The sequence below is a fragment of the Biomphalaria glabrata genome, chromosome 14, assembly GCF_947242115.1.
Source record: "Biomphalaria glabrata chromosome 14, xgBioGlab47.1, whole genome shotgun sequence".
Lineage (NCBI taxonomy): Eukaryota > Metazoa > Mollusca > Gastropoda > Planorbidae > Biomphalaria > Biomphalaria glabrata.
In genome coordinates, this window is record NC_074724.1 from 22,258,660 (window position 1) to 22,271,750 (window position 13,091).

The 13,091-nt window shown below is 40.5% G+C and overlaps 1 protein-coding gene across 3 annotated transcripts in view; it reads left to right on the top strand.

Moving 5' to 3' along the window:
• LOC106071886 (beta-1,3-galactosyl-O-glycosyl-glycoprotein beta-1,6-N-acetylglucosaminyltransferase-like) overlaps positions 1 to 13,091 on the top strand; it is a 96,309-nt gene that overhangs the window by 46,161 nt on the left and 37,057 nt on the right. Inside the window, exon 1 of one of the 3 annotated variants that reach the window (XM_056010663.1) lies at positions 3,745 to 3,942. The exons of the other annotated variants lie outside the window; for them this stretch is intronic. The gene's annotated coding sequence lies outside the window, so the exon portion shown is untranslated. Of the gene's footprint in view, positions 1 to 3,744; positions 3,943 to 13,091 lie in introns of those variants that run through there. 3 annotated transcript variants of the gene reach the window in all.

Sequence of the window (13,091 nt, forward strand, 5' to 3'; positions counted from 1 at the left end):
TTAGTGACAGACGCATGTGCCCAGATACATAATTAGTGACAGACGCATGTTCCCAGATACATAATTAGTAATAGACGCTTGTTCCCAGATACATAATTAGTGATAGACGCACGTTCGCACGTTCCCAGATACATAATTAGTGATAGACGCATGTTCCCATATACATAATTAGTGATAGACGCATGTTCCCATATAGATAATTAGTGATAGATGCATGTTTCCATATACATAATTAGAGATAGACGCATGTTCCCTGATACATAATTAGTGATAGAAGCATATTCCCAGATACATAATTGGTGATAGATACATGTTTCCAGATACATAATTAATGATAGACGCATGTTCCCAGATACATAACTAGTGACAGACGCATGTTCCCAGATACCTAATTAGTGATAGATGCATGTTTCCAGATACATAATTAGTGATAGATGCATGTTCCCAGATACCTAATTAGTGATAGACGCATTGTTCCAGATACATGATTAGTGATAGTTGCATGTTCCCAGATACATAATTAGTGATAGATGCATGTTTCCAGATACATAATTAGTGATAGATGCATGTTCCCAGATACCTAATTAGTGATAGACGCATGTTTCCAGATACATAATTAGTGATAGATGCATGTTTCCAGATACATAATTAGTGATAGATGCATGTTTCCAGATACCTAATTAGTGATAGAAGCATGTTTCCAGATACATAATTAGTGATAGACGCATGTTCCCAGTTACATAATTAGTGATAGATGCATGTTCCCAGATACATAATTAGTGATAGACGCATGTTCCCAGATACATAATTAGTGATAGATGCATGTTTCCAGATACATAATTAGTGATAGACGCATGTTCCCAGATACATAATTAGTGATAGACGCATGTTCCCAGATACATAATTAGTGATAGACGCATGTTCCCAGATACATAATTAGAGATAGACGCATGTTCCTAGATACATAATTAGTGATAGACGCATGTTCCCAGATACATAATTAGTGATAGACGCATGTTCCCAGATACATAATTAGTGATAGACGCATGTTCCCAGATACATAATTAGTGATAGACGCATGTTCCCAGATACATAATTAGTGATAGATGCATGTTCCCAGATACATAATTAGTGATAGACGCATGTTCCCAGATACATAATTAGTGATAGACGCATGTTCCCAGATACATAATTAGTGATAGACGCATGTTCCCAGATACATAATTAGTGATAGACGCATGTTCCCAGATACATAATTAGTGATAGACGCATGTTCCCAGATACATAATTAGAGATAGACGCATGTTTTCAGATACATAATTAGTGATAGACGCATGTTCCCAGATACATAATTAGTGATAGACGCATGTTCCCAGATACATAATTAGTGATAGACGCATGTTCCCAGATACATAATTAGTGATAGACGCATGTTCCCAGATACATAATTAGTGATAGACGCATGTTCCCAGATACATAATTAGTGATAGACGCATGTTCCCAGATACATATTTAGTGATAGACGCATGTTTCCAGATACATAATTAGTGATAGACGCATGTTCCCAGATACATAATTAGTGATAGACGCATGTTCCCAGATATATAATTAGTGATAGACGCATGTTCCCAGATACATAATTAGTGATAGACGCATGTTCCCAGATACATAATTAGAGATAGACGCATGTTTTCAGATACATAATTAGTGATAGACGCATGTTCCCAGATACATAATTAGTGATAGACGCATGTTCCCAGATACATAATTAGTGATAGACGCATGTTCACAAATACATAATTAGTGATAGACGCATGTTCCCAGATACATAATTAGTGATAGACGCATGTTCCCAGATACATAATTAGTGATAGACGCATGTTCCCAGATACATAATTAGTGATAGACGCATGTTCCCAGATACATAATTAGTGATAGACGCATGTTCCCAGATACATAATTAGTGATAGACGCATGTTCCCAGATACATAATTAGTGATAGACGCATGTTCCCATATACATAATTAGTGATAGACGCATGTTCCCATATACATAATTAGTGATAGACGCATGTTCCCAGATACATAATTAGTGATAGACGCATGTTCCCAGATACATAATTAGTGATAGACGCATGTTCCCAGATACATAATTAGTGATAGACGCATGTTCCCAGATACATAATTAGTGATAGACGCATGTTCCCAGATACATAATTAGTGATAGACGCATGTTCCCAGATACATAATTAGTGATAGACGCATGTTCCCAGATACATAATTAGTGATAGACGCATGTTCCTAGATACATAATTAGTGATAGACGCATGTTCCCAGATACATAATTAGTGATAGACGCATGTTCCCAGATACATAATTAGTGATAGACGCATGTTCCCAGATACATAATTAGTGATAGACGCATGTTCCCAGATACATAATTAGTGATAGACGCATGTTCCCAGATACATAATTAGTGATAGACGCATGTTCCCAGATACATAATTAGTGATAGACGCATGTTCCCAGATACATAATTAGTGATAGATGCATGTTCCCAGATACATTTTTTTTCTGGCTCGCACATTCCAAAAGACATATACATGTTCACGTTACATGTAAGCATCTGTTACAGCATTACAGCTTCTTTTACAGCATTACAGCTTCTGTTACAGCATTACAGCTTCTGTTACAACGAAGAATAGAGCCAAGAGAGAAAGATATCTTCCCCCCGTCATGCCTCCATACGTAACCTCCCTATTGGTTACTTGGTTGGACAGACACGTCTCATCTAAGTTCCTGCAGCTGACAACACTTGATCAAGTTATGTGGCAAAACTGAGTCAAAATGCATCTCAAACGTTGTGAAGCTGTAAACCAGCTAGAGGGTTTGGGTTCTTCGTTCAGGCACTGCCTTTGCGTTGGACTGCCAAGTCGCGTAAACGAGATTTCTGTTCTCACTGACTCCTAAACTATGGCCCGCGGATTATACACGCCCCCTGTGCTGTCCAGCCCTTCTGAAAGTAATGACCATCCTGTATACTGAAACGACAAGACTCGATTCCATTAGACTCGGAAGTTTTTGTTTGTTTGTTTGGTTATGCTGTTAGTGAAACAAGTACTAAATAGAAGTCTAGGAGTTTTTTGTTTGTTTGGTTATGCTGTTTGTAAAGCAAGTACTTTGTTTGTTTGGTTATGCTGTTTGTGAAGTAAGTACTTTGTTTGTTTGGTTATGCTGTTAGTGAAGCAAGTACTTTGTTTGTTTGGTTATGCTGTTAGTGAAGCAAGTACTAAATAGAAGGTCGCATTGAACACTTTGGCCTGCTTATTGAAAAACTAAAACACGAAGTCCTTCTTTGGAGTAAAATTGCCCTCCAAAAGTTCTACCTTCATTTCACGACAGGCTTGAGCCATCTGTACATTGTAATGAAATGAATAAGGCCTCCAACTGTTTTCTAACTTAAACCAAATGAGATTTAAACACTAGATTTTATCTACTCAGATTAACTTCTTATGCATTTCTTGTTATTGTTTCTAGTTTCGTTCAATATTCAAAATTAAATCTTTCGACCATTAACAACTATTTTTTTTTACTAAGGGATGAGGAGGGAGGGGGGGGTGGGGGGATAATTCTAAGAATGCAATGAACTCTTGTCTCTCGGACATAGGTCCAGCACGTGCACAGGTCATCGACCAGACTCATTACGTCAATCAATACTTCTTAATTACAAGACTTTCAATTTGTGCTTAATGACTGAACCTCATTAGACTTGGCTACACTTTTTGTGCATGTAACCAAAAGAGAAACAGTTTGTCAAGAGGAGATAACATTGTGAAACAAAAAAGTTTTGGCTTCCACATTTCAGATCACACATTTCTTTCAGTTGTATTTCTGTTCTCGGCTCTGATACTTCTCTGGTTTCACTGAGTTTCTGATCAACTAGGTAAGATTAAGGTTATTCTATTATCTACATATTTACCTTAGGAAAGGTCTCTAACATCAATTATACTATCCTAGAACCATGTCAATCTAGAGATTTGATTTTTCTTGCTGATCTAGTCAGGAATTGTAAGAACTAATGTTTGGTAATTTTTTTTATTTCTGATTTCTCCAAGCACTCTTTGTGAGACATTGGCAGACAAAAAATAAAAGGTTTATATGCTTCTGAGTATAAAAAAAAACTCCGCATGTCTGCATTATGATTGGCATGTTAGTTAATAATAATTCCCACTATTTCTGTAAAACAAAGTCATTGGATAACTTGGTGTTCTATAAAAAGAATAATAAATAGAGGCAAATATGAGAAAATTGGTTTAACCGACCACTTAGCGTATGAGAAAATAACGACAAAAAAAGCGTCTGCCAAATAGCGATTCCGAAAAAAGAGCAAATGTTTCCGACAAGATTTAGCGCGTACTGAGTATTTGTGTTACTATGTCGTCGTCCGCGCTTATATTACACATCAGCGCGCGATTCTACAGGAGGCAAGGGCCTGACTGTTGACTTGTATACTTCGTCCATCGTGGTTCGATGATGACCACTTTCCTCATCCAGAAGGTGAGGGCTTTGCACTGTTTTATTTATTTTTTTTTTGCTCCTCATTCGCCTGGTGTAATTCCGGAATGTTCGGCTGCACACTGGACAGGTTATTCCAGCCCGGGTACGCTATTCGGCCTCTACCTGGCACCCGGTTGGAAACGATCCCTTGAGGAAGTGATTAGGCTAAATGAATAGCAAAACAAAACTCCTGTGGAAAATGATGTAGCCAATTGTGTTGTATTGGCTGTTGATGTATTTGTGATTAAATCGCCACATTGTTACTTGAAACTCTTGTTGTCAAGTTCTTGATGTGTTGATCTAAGGCTTACACCGCACTAGTTGGAGAGAGACGGTGACCAAGAAAGCTATAGAAAGCGAGAAAAGAGTGCCGCACGGAAAATGGCCAGCTCCTCTACCACCAAAGCGAAAGCCACCTTGACATGCAGACTCATGCATTATATGTGGACGGGAGTGTCTCTCCAAAATAGGGCTCCACAGCCATATGAAAAAGTGTTCGAGATAAGCCATAGTCGTTTCGCGACTGAAGGAGGCCAATGATGATGATGATGATGATGATGATGTGTTGATGTGTTATGTTTAGCAGTGTTTACAGAAGGCCAGGTTAGAAGAGAGAAGAATGTAACACTATTAACCACTGATAATTTGTATGTAAGTCTAACATATTGCTTATTTATGGTATGATTATTAACAATTAATAATAATTAAAAGTTAACAAATCAACCTCAAACTTTAAAGATAGCTTGAAAGATGATTCGAAGTTAATTAATAAACGAAATTATCAAAGCTAATTCAATTTTTAAATAAGGTTACAAAGACAGTTTGTGTGGAAACATAAACTCAAAATCAGGTAAAAAAAAAAAAAAAAAAAAGACTAAAACGTAACAATCAAATTCGTTGAACTTTATTAAGTATTCTTTAATTATCACATTTTTTGAAACAAATAATTTTTCGATTTTTTTTTAGCAGTCCCCGAAAGGGTAATAGACGCTATTAGTTTTGTCTGGTCCAAGTACTTAATCTGCTTGCATTGTAATTTTAAAAATGAAATGGTTCACTTTCGGAAAAGAAAAAAGTAGCCGTTGCATCAGAACTTTGAATGATCTAAAATATCATGATGTCCGATTTTCATCTTCTCTTCTCGTTTCTGAGATCTAAACGGGACGGATGGACGGACGGACGGACAAACCACACAAAACTAATAGTGTCTATTCCCCTTTCGGGGGCCGCTAAAAATTTTTTCAAAAAATGTGATCATTAAAGAATACTTAATAAGTTCAACGAATTTGATTGTTACGTTTTAGTCTCTTTTTTTTTTTTTTTTTACCTGAAAATGAGTGTTGACTGTTAAACGCTTAATAGTTTAACATTATTTTGATGATTCTTGAGGTGGCCAAGCGGGCTGTATGCAAAGTGGTCGCGGGCCGCATGCGGCCGGCAAACACTATGTTTGACATGCCTGCTGTAGACACACAGGTTAAAGTCGTAATTATGTAATGAAAACAATTTCAGCAAGATGACCTACATTTGAGTCATTCTGACCTTCTGATTACGGTTACGGAGGTAGCTGATATTTTCTGACATATCGACTTAACACCGGGACAAGCCGGTCAACACCGATCGAGTGGACGGGCTGGTTGCGTCAGTTTCAGCTTTTCCATTGAAGGAAGACTTAACTTTAATTTGTTCGTGTTTATATATCAATTTTAACCTTCAATCACTGGTCCAAAGAAAGTCATCCGGTAACAGAAGAAGAAGATAGAACGGCTACTGAACTGAGAAAGGAAACAATCGCTTACTGTGAAGACGGCGCGCGTGTTTCAGACATCGCTTCACAGTATGAGAAGTGTTTAGTTTTAGAACATAAAATATACACTAGAAATGTTTAGATTGAAACCTGTCCGCATGAACCGATGAAGTCATAATACATTGGGATTCAGAGTTGGAACAAATTGGTTCAAGACAAACTTTCTGCCACGAATTGAACACCAAGGGAAGACGTGATTGTCTTGTTTATAATTGTTACAAAGAGAAACAGAGTCAACACGTCGGCCTCACAAGCACAAACATAACAAGCAAAATACAACAGAATACTTTGAAATAAAACAAAGCTTATATTAACGTGTATCAATTAGCTTGAATCAGTCATGGAGAATAATTAAATTTGTAATAGATCTAGACTAACAACAATAAACCTGTGCGATTAGAAATATTTTTACCTAATGTTTTTGTTTAGCTCAATTTCATGCTTTTAGCTTCTCACTACGCTATGATCCTATCACTTGTCTGGACCAGTTAGACAGAGGTGGGGGGGGGGGACAAAAGGGGGTATCTGGATGTTCGTTATTCAAATATATTAATAAACAAGGTTACAAAGACAGTTTATGTGGAAACACAAACTCAAAATCGGACCCCGAAGTGGTCCACCCAGGTAGGTAAAAAGGCAGATTTCAATATTTTCAGAAAGAATATCAGAATGAAATTCTATCGTAGGCGATTGACATAGGTGAATGGAGATAGAAGGTTGACAGATCTTGTGTGGTCTAGGGAGAGGTGAATGGAGATAGAAGGTTGACAGATCTTGTGTGAACTAGGGAGAGGTGAATGGAGATAGAAGGTTGACAGATCTTGTGAGGTCTAGGGAGAGGTGAATGGAGATAGAAGGTTGACAGATCTTGTGTGAACTAGGGAGAGGTGAATGGAGATAGAAGGTTGACAGATCTTGTGTGAACTAGGGAGAGGTGAATGGAGATAGAAGGTTGACAGATCTTGTGTGAACTAGAGAGAGGTGAATGGAGATAGAAGGTTGACAGATCTTGTGTGGTCTAGGGAGAGGTGAATGGAGATAGAAGGTTGACAGATCTTGTGTGAACTAGAGAGAGGTGAATGGAGATAGAAGGTTGACAGATCTTGTGTGAACTAGAGAGAGGTGAATGGAGATAGAAGGTTGACAGATCTTGTGTGGTCTAGGGAGAGGTGAATGGAGATAGAAGGTTGACAGATCTTGTGTGAACTAGAGAGAGGTGAATGGAGATAGAAGGTTGACAGATCTTGTGTGAACTAGGGAGAGGTGAATGGAGATAGAAGGTTGACAGATCTTGTGTGAACTAGAGAGAGGTGAATGGAGATAGAAGGTTGACAGATCTTGTGTGAACTAGGGAGAGGTGAATGGAGATAGAAGGTTGACAGATCTTGTGTGGTCTAGGGAGAGGTGAATGGAGATAGAAGGTTGACAGATCTTGTGTGAACTAGGGAGAGGTGAATGGAGATAGAAGGTTGACAGATCTTGTGTGGTCTAGGGAGAGGTGAATGGAGATAGAAGGTTGACAGATCTTGTGTGAACTAGAGAGAGGTGAATGGAGATAGAAGGTTGACAGATCTTGTGTGAACTAGGGAGAGGTGAATGGAGATAGAAGGTTGACAGATCTTGTGTGAACTAGAGAGAGGTGAATGGAGATAGAAGGTTGACAGATCTTGTGTGAACTAGGGAGAGGTGAATGGAGATAGAAGGTTGACAGATCTTGTGTGGTCTAGGGAGAGGTGAATGGAGATAGAAGGTTGACAGATCTTGTGTGAACTAGGGAGAGGTGAATGGAGATAGAAGGTTGACAGATCTTGTGTGGTCTAGGGAGAGGTGAATGGAGATAGAAGGTTGACAGATCTTGTGTGAACTAGAGAGAGGTGAATGGAGATAGAAGGTTGACAGATCTTGTGTGAACTAGGGAGAGGTGAATGGAGATAGAAGGTTGACAGATCTTGTGTGGTCTAGGGAGAGGTGAATGGAGATAGAAGGTTGACAGATCTTGTGTGAACTAGGGAGAGGTGAATGGAGATAGAAGGTTGACAGATCTTGTGTGGTCTAGGGAGAGGTGAATGGAGATAGAAGGTTGAGAGATCTTGTGTGAACTAGAGAGAGGTGAATGGAGATAGAAGGTTGACAGATCTTGTGTGGTCTAGGGAGAGGTGAATGGAGATAGAAGGTTGACAGATCTTGTGTGAACTAGAGAGAGGTGAATGGAGATAGAAGGTTGACAGATCTTGTGTGAACTAGAGAGAGGTGAATGGAGATAGAAGGTTGACAGATCTTGTGTGAACTAGGGAGAGGTGAATGGAGATAGAAGGTTGACAGATCTTGTGTGAACTAGGGAGAGGTGAATGGAGATAGAAGGTTGACAGATCTTGTGTGAACTAGAGATAGGTGAATGGAGATAGAAGGTTGACAGATCTTGTGTGAACTAGGGAGAGGTGAATGGAGATAGAAGGTTGACAGATCTTGTGTGGTCTAGGGAGAGGTGAATGGAGATAGAAGGTTGACAGATCTTGTGTGAACTAGGGAGAGGTTAATGGAGATAGAAGGTTGACAGATCTTGTGTGAACTAGGGAGAGGTGAATGGAGATAGAAGGTTGACAGATCTTGTGTGAACTAGGGAGAGGTGAATGGAGATAGAAGGTTGACAGATCTTGTGTGAACTAGAGAGAGGTGAATGGAGATAGAAGGTTGACAGATCTTGTGTGAACTAGGGAGAGGTGAATGGAGATAGAAGGTTGACAGATCTTGTGTGGTCTAGGGAGAGGTGAATGGAGATAGAAGGTTGACAGATCTTGTGTGAACTAGGGAGAGGTGAATGGAGATAGAAGGTTGACAGATCTTGTGTGAACTAGGGAGAGGTGAATGGAGATAGAAGGTTGACAGATCTTGTGTGAACTAGAGAGAGGTGAATGGAGATAGAAGGTTGACAGATCTTGTGTGAACTAGAGAGAGGTGAATGGAGATAGAAGGTTGACAGATCTTGTGTGAACTAGAGAGAGGTGAATGGAGATAGAAGGTTGACAGATCTTGTGTGGTCTAGGGAGAGGTGAATGGAGATAGAAGGTTGACAGATCTTGTGTGAACTAGAGAGAGGTGAATGGAGATAGAAGGTTGACAGATCTTGTGTGAACTAGGGAGAGGTGAATGGAGATAGAAGGTTGACAGATCTTGTGTGAACTAGAGAGAGGTGAATGGAGATAGAAGGTTGACAGATCTTGTGTGGTCTAGGGAGAGGTGAATGGAGATAGAAGGTTGACAGATCTTGTGTGAACTAGAGAGAGGTGAATGGAGATAGAAGGTTGACAGATCTTGTGTGGTCTAGGGAGAGGTGAATGGAGATAGAAGGTTGACAGATCTTGTGTGGTCTAGGGAGAGGTGAATGGAGATAGAAGGTTGACAGATCTTGTGTGAACTAGAGAGAGGTGAATGGAGATAGAAGGTTGACAGATCTTGTGTGAACTAGAGAGAAGTGAATGGAGATAGAAGGTTGACAGATCTTGTGTGGTCTAGGGAGAGGTGAATGGAGATAGAAGGTTGACAGATCTTGTGTGAACTAGAGAGAGGTGAATGGAGATAGAAGGTTGACAGATCTTGTGTGAACTAGGGAGAGGTGAATGGAGATAGAAGGTTGACAGATCTTGTGTGAACTAGAGAGAGGTGAATGGAGATAGAAGGTTGACAGATCTTGTGTGGTCTAGGGAGAGGTGAATGGAGATAGAAGGTTGACAGATCTTGTGTGGTCTAGGGAGAGGTGAATGGAGATAGAAGGTTGACAGATCTTGTGTGAACTAGGGAGAGGTGAATGGAGATAGAAGGTTGACAGATCTTGTGTGAACTAGGGAGAGGTGAATGGAGATAGAAGGTTGACAGATCTTGTGTGGTCTAGGGAGAGGTGAATGGAGATAGAAGGTTGACAGATCTTGTGTGGTCTAGGGAGAGGTGAATGGAGATAGAAGGTTGACAGATCTTGTGTGAACTAGGGAGAGGTGAATGGAGATAGAAGGTTGACAGATCTTGTGTGAACTAGGGAGAGGTGAATGGAGATAGAAGGTTGACAGATCTTGTGTGGTCTAGGGAGAGGTGAATGGAGATAGAAGGTTGACAGATCTTGTGTGGTCTAGGGAGAGGTGAATGGAGATAGAAGGTTGACAGATCTTGTGTGAACTAGGGAGAGGTGAATGGAGATAGAAGGTTGACAGATCTTGTGTGGTCTAGGGAGAGGTGAATGGAGATAGAAGGTTGACAGATCTTGTGTGAACTAGGGAGAGGTGAATGGAGATAGAAGGTTGACAGATCTTGTGTGAACTAGGGAGAGGTGAATGGAGATAGAAGGTTGACAGATCTTGTGTGAACTAGAGAGAGGTGAATGGAGATAGAAGGTTGACAGATCTTGTGTGAACTAGAGAGAGGTGAATGGTGATAGAAGGTTGACAGATCTTGTGTGGTCTAGTTAGAGGTGAATGGAGATAGAAGGTTGACAGATCTTGTGTGAACTAGGGAGAGGTGAATGGAGATAGAAGGTTGACAGATCTTGTGTGAACTAGAGAGAGGTGAATGGAGATAGAAGGTTGACAGATCTTGTGTGGTCTAGGGAGAGGTGAATGGAGATAGAAGGTTGACAGATCTTGTGTGAACTAGAGAGAGGTGAATGGAGATAGAAGGTTGACAGATCTTGTGTGAACTAGAGAGAGGTGAATGGAGATAGAAGGTTGACAGATCTTGTGTGAACTAGAGAGAGGTGAATGGAGATAGAAGGTTGACAGATCTTGTGTGGTCTAGGGAGAGGTGAATGGAGATAGAAGGTTGACAGATCTTGTGTGAACTAGGGAGAGGTGAATGGAGATAGAAGGTTGACAGATCTTGTGTGAACTAGGGAGAGGTGAATGGAGATAGAAGGTTGACAGATCTTGTGTGAACTAGAGAGAGGTGAATGGAGATAGAAGGTTGACAGATCTTGTGTGAACTAGGGAGAGGTGAATGGAGATAGAAGGTTGACAGATCTTGTGTGGTCTAGGGAGAGGTGAATGGAGATAGAAGGTTGACAGATCTTGTGTGAACTAGGGAGAGGTGAATGGAGATAGAAGGTTGACAGATCTTGTGTGAACTAGAGAGAGGTGAATGGTGATAGAAGGTTGACAGATCTTGTGTGGTCTAGTGAGAGGTGAATGGAGATAGAAGGTTGACAGATCTTGTGTGAACTAGGGAGAGGTGAATGGAGATAGAAGGTTGACAGATCTTGTGTGGTCTAGGAAGAGGTGAATGGAGATAGAAGGTTGACAGATCTTGTGTGAACTAGGGAGAGGTGAATGGAGATAGAAGGTTGACAGATCTTGTGTGAACTAGGGAGAGGTGAATGGAGATAGAAGGTTGACAGATCTTGTGTGAACTAGAGAGAGGTGAATGGAGATAGAAGGTTGACAGATCTTGTGTGGTCTAGGGAGAGGTGAATGGAGATAGAAGGTTGACAGATCTTGTGTGAACTAGGGAGAGGTGAATGGAGATAGAAGGTTGACAGATCTTGTGTGAACTAGAGAGAGGTGAATGGAGATAGAAGGTTGACAGATCTTGTGTGAACTAGAGAGAGGTGAATGGAGATAGAAGGTTGACAGATCTTGTGTGAACTAGGAGAGAGGTGAATGGAGATAGAAGGTTGACAGATCTTGTGTGGTCTAGGGAGAGGTGAATGGAGATAGAAGGTTGACAGATCTTGTGTGAACTAGGGAGAGGTGAATGGAGATAGAAGGTTGACAGATCTTGTGTGAACTAGGGAGAGGTGAATGGAGATAGAAGGTTGACAGATCTTGTGTGAACTAGAGAGAGGTGAATGGAGATAGAAGGTTGACAGATCTTGTGTGAACTAGAGAGAGGTGAATGGAGATAGAAGGTTGACAGATCTTGTGTGAACTAGGGAGAGGTGAATGGAGATAGAAGGTTGACAGATCTTGTGTGAACTAGGGAGAGGTGAATGGAGATAGAAGGTTGACAGATCTTGTGTGAACTAGGGAGAGGTGAATGGAGATAGAAGGTTGACAGATCTTGTGTGAACTAGGGAGAGGTGAATGGAGATAGAAGGTTGACAGATCTTGTGTGAACTAGGGAGAGGTGAATGGAGATAGAAGGTTGACAGATCTTGTGTGAACTAGGGAGAGGTGAATGGAGATAGAAGGTTGACAGATCTTGTGTGAACTAGGGAGAGGTGAATGGAGATAGAAGGTTGACAGATCTTGTGTGAACTAGGGAGAGGTGAATGGAGATAGAAGGTTGACAGATCTTGTGTGAACTAGGAGAGAGGTGAATGGAGATAGAAGGTTGACAGATCTTGTGTGAACTAGAGAGAGGTGAATGGAGATAGAAGGTTGACAGATCTTGTGTGAACTAGGAGAGAGGTGAATGGAGATAGAAGGTTGACAGATCTTGTGTGAACTAGAGAGAGGTGAATGGAGATAGAAGGTTGACAGATCTTGTGTGAACTAGAGAGAGGTGAATGGAGATAGAAGGTTGACAGATCTTGTGTGGAACTAGGAGAGAGGTGAATGGAGATAGAAGGTTGACAGATCTTGTGTGAACTAGAGAGAGGTGAATGGAGATAGAAGGTTGACAGATCTTGTGTGAACTAGGGAGAGGTGAATGGAGATAGAAGGTTGACAGATCTTGTGTGAACTAGAGAGAGGTGAATGGAGATAGAAGGTTGACAGATCTTGTGTGAACTAGGAGAGGTGAATGGA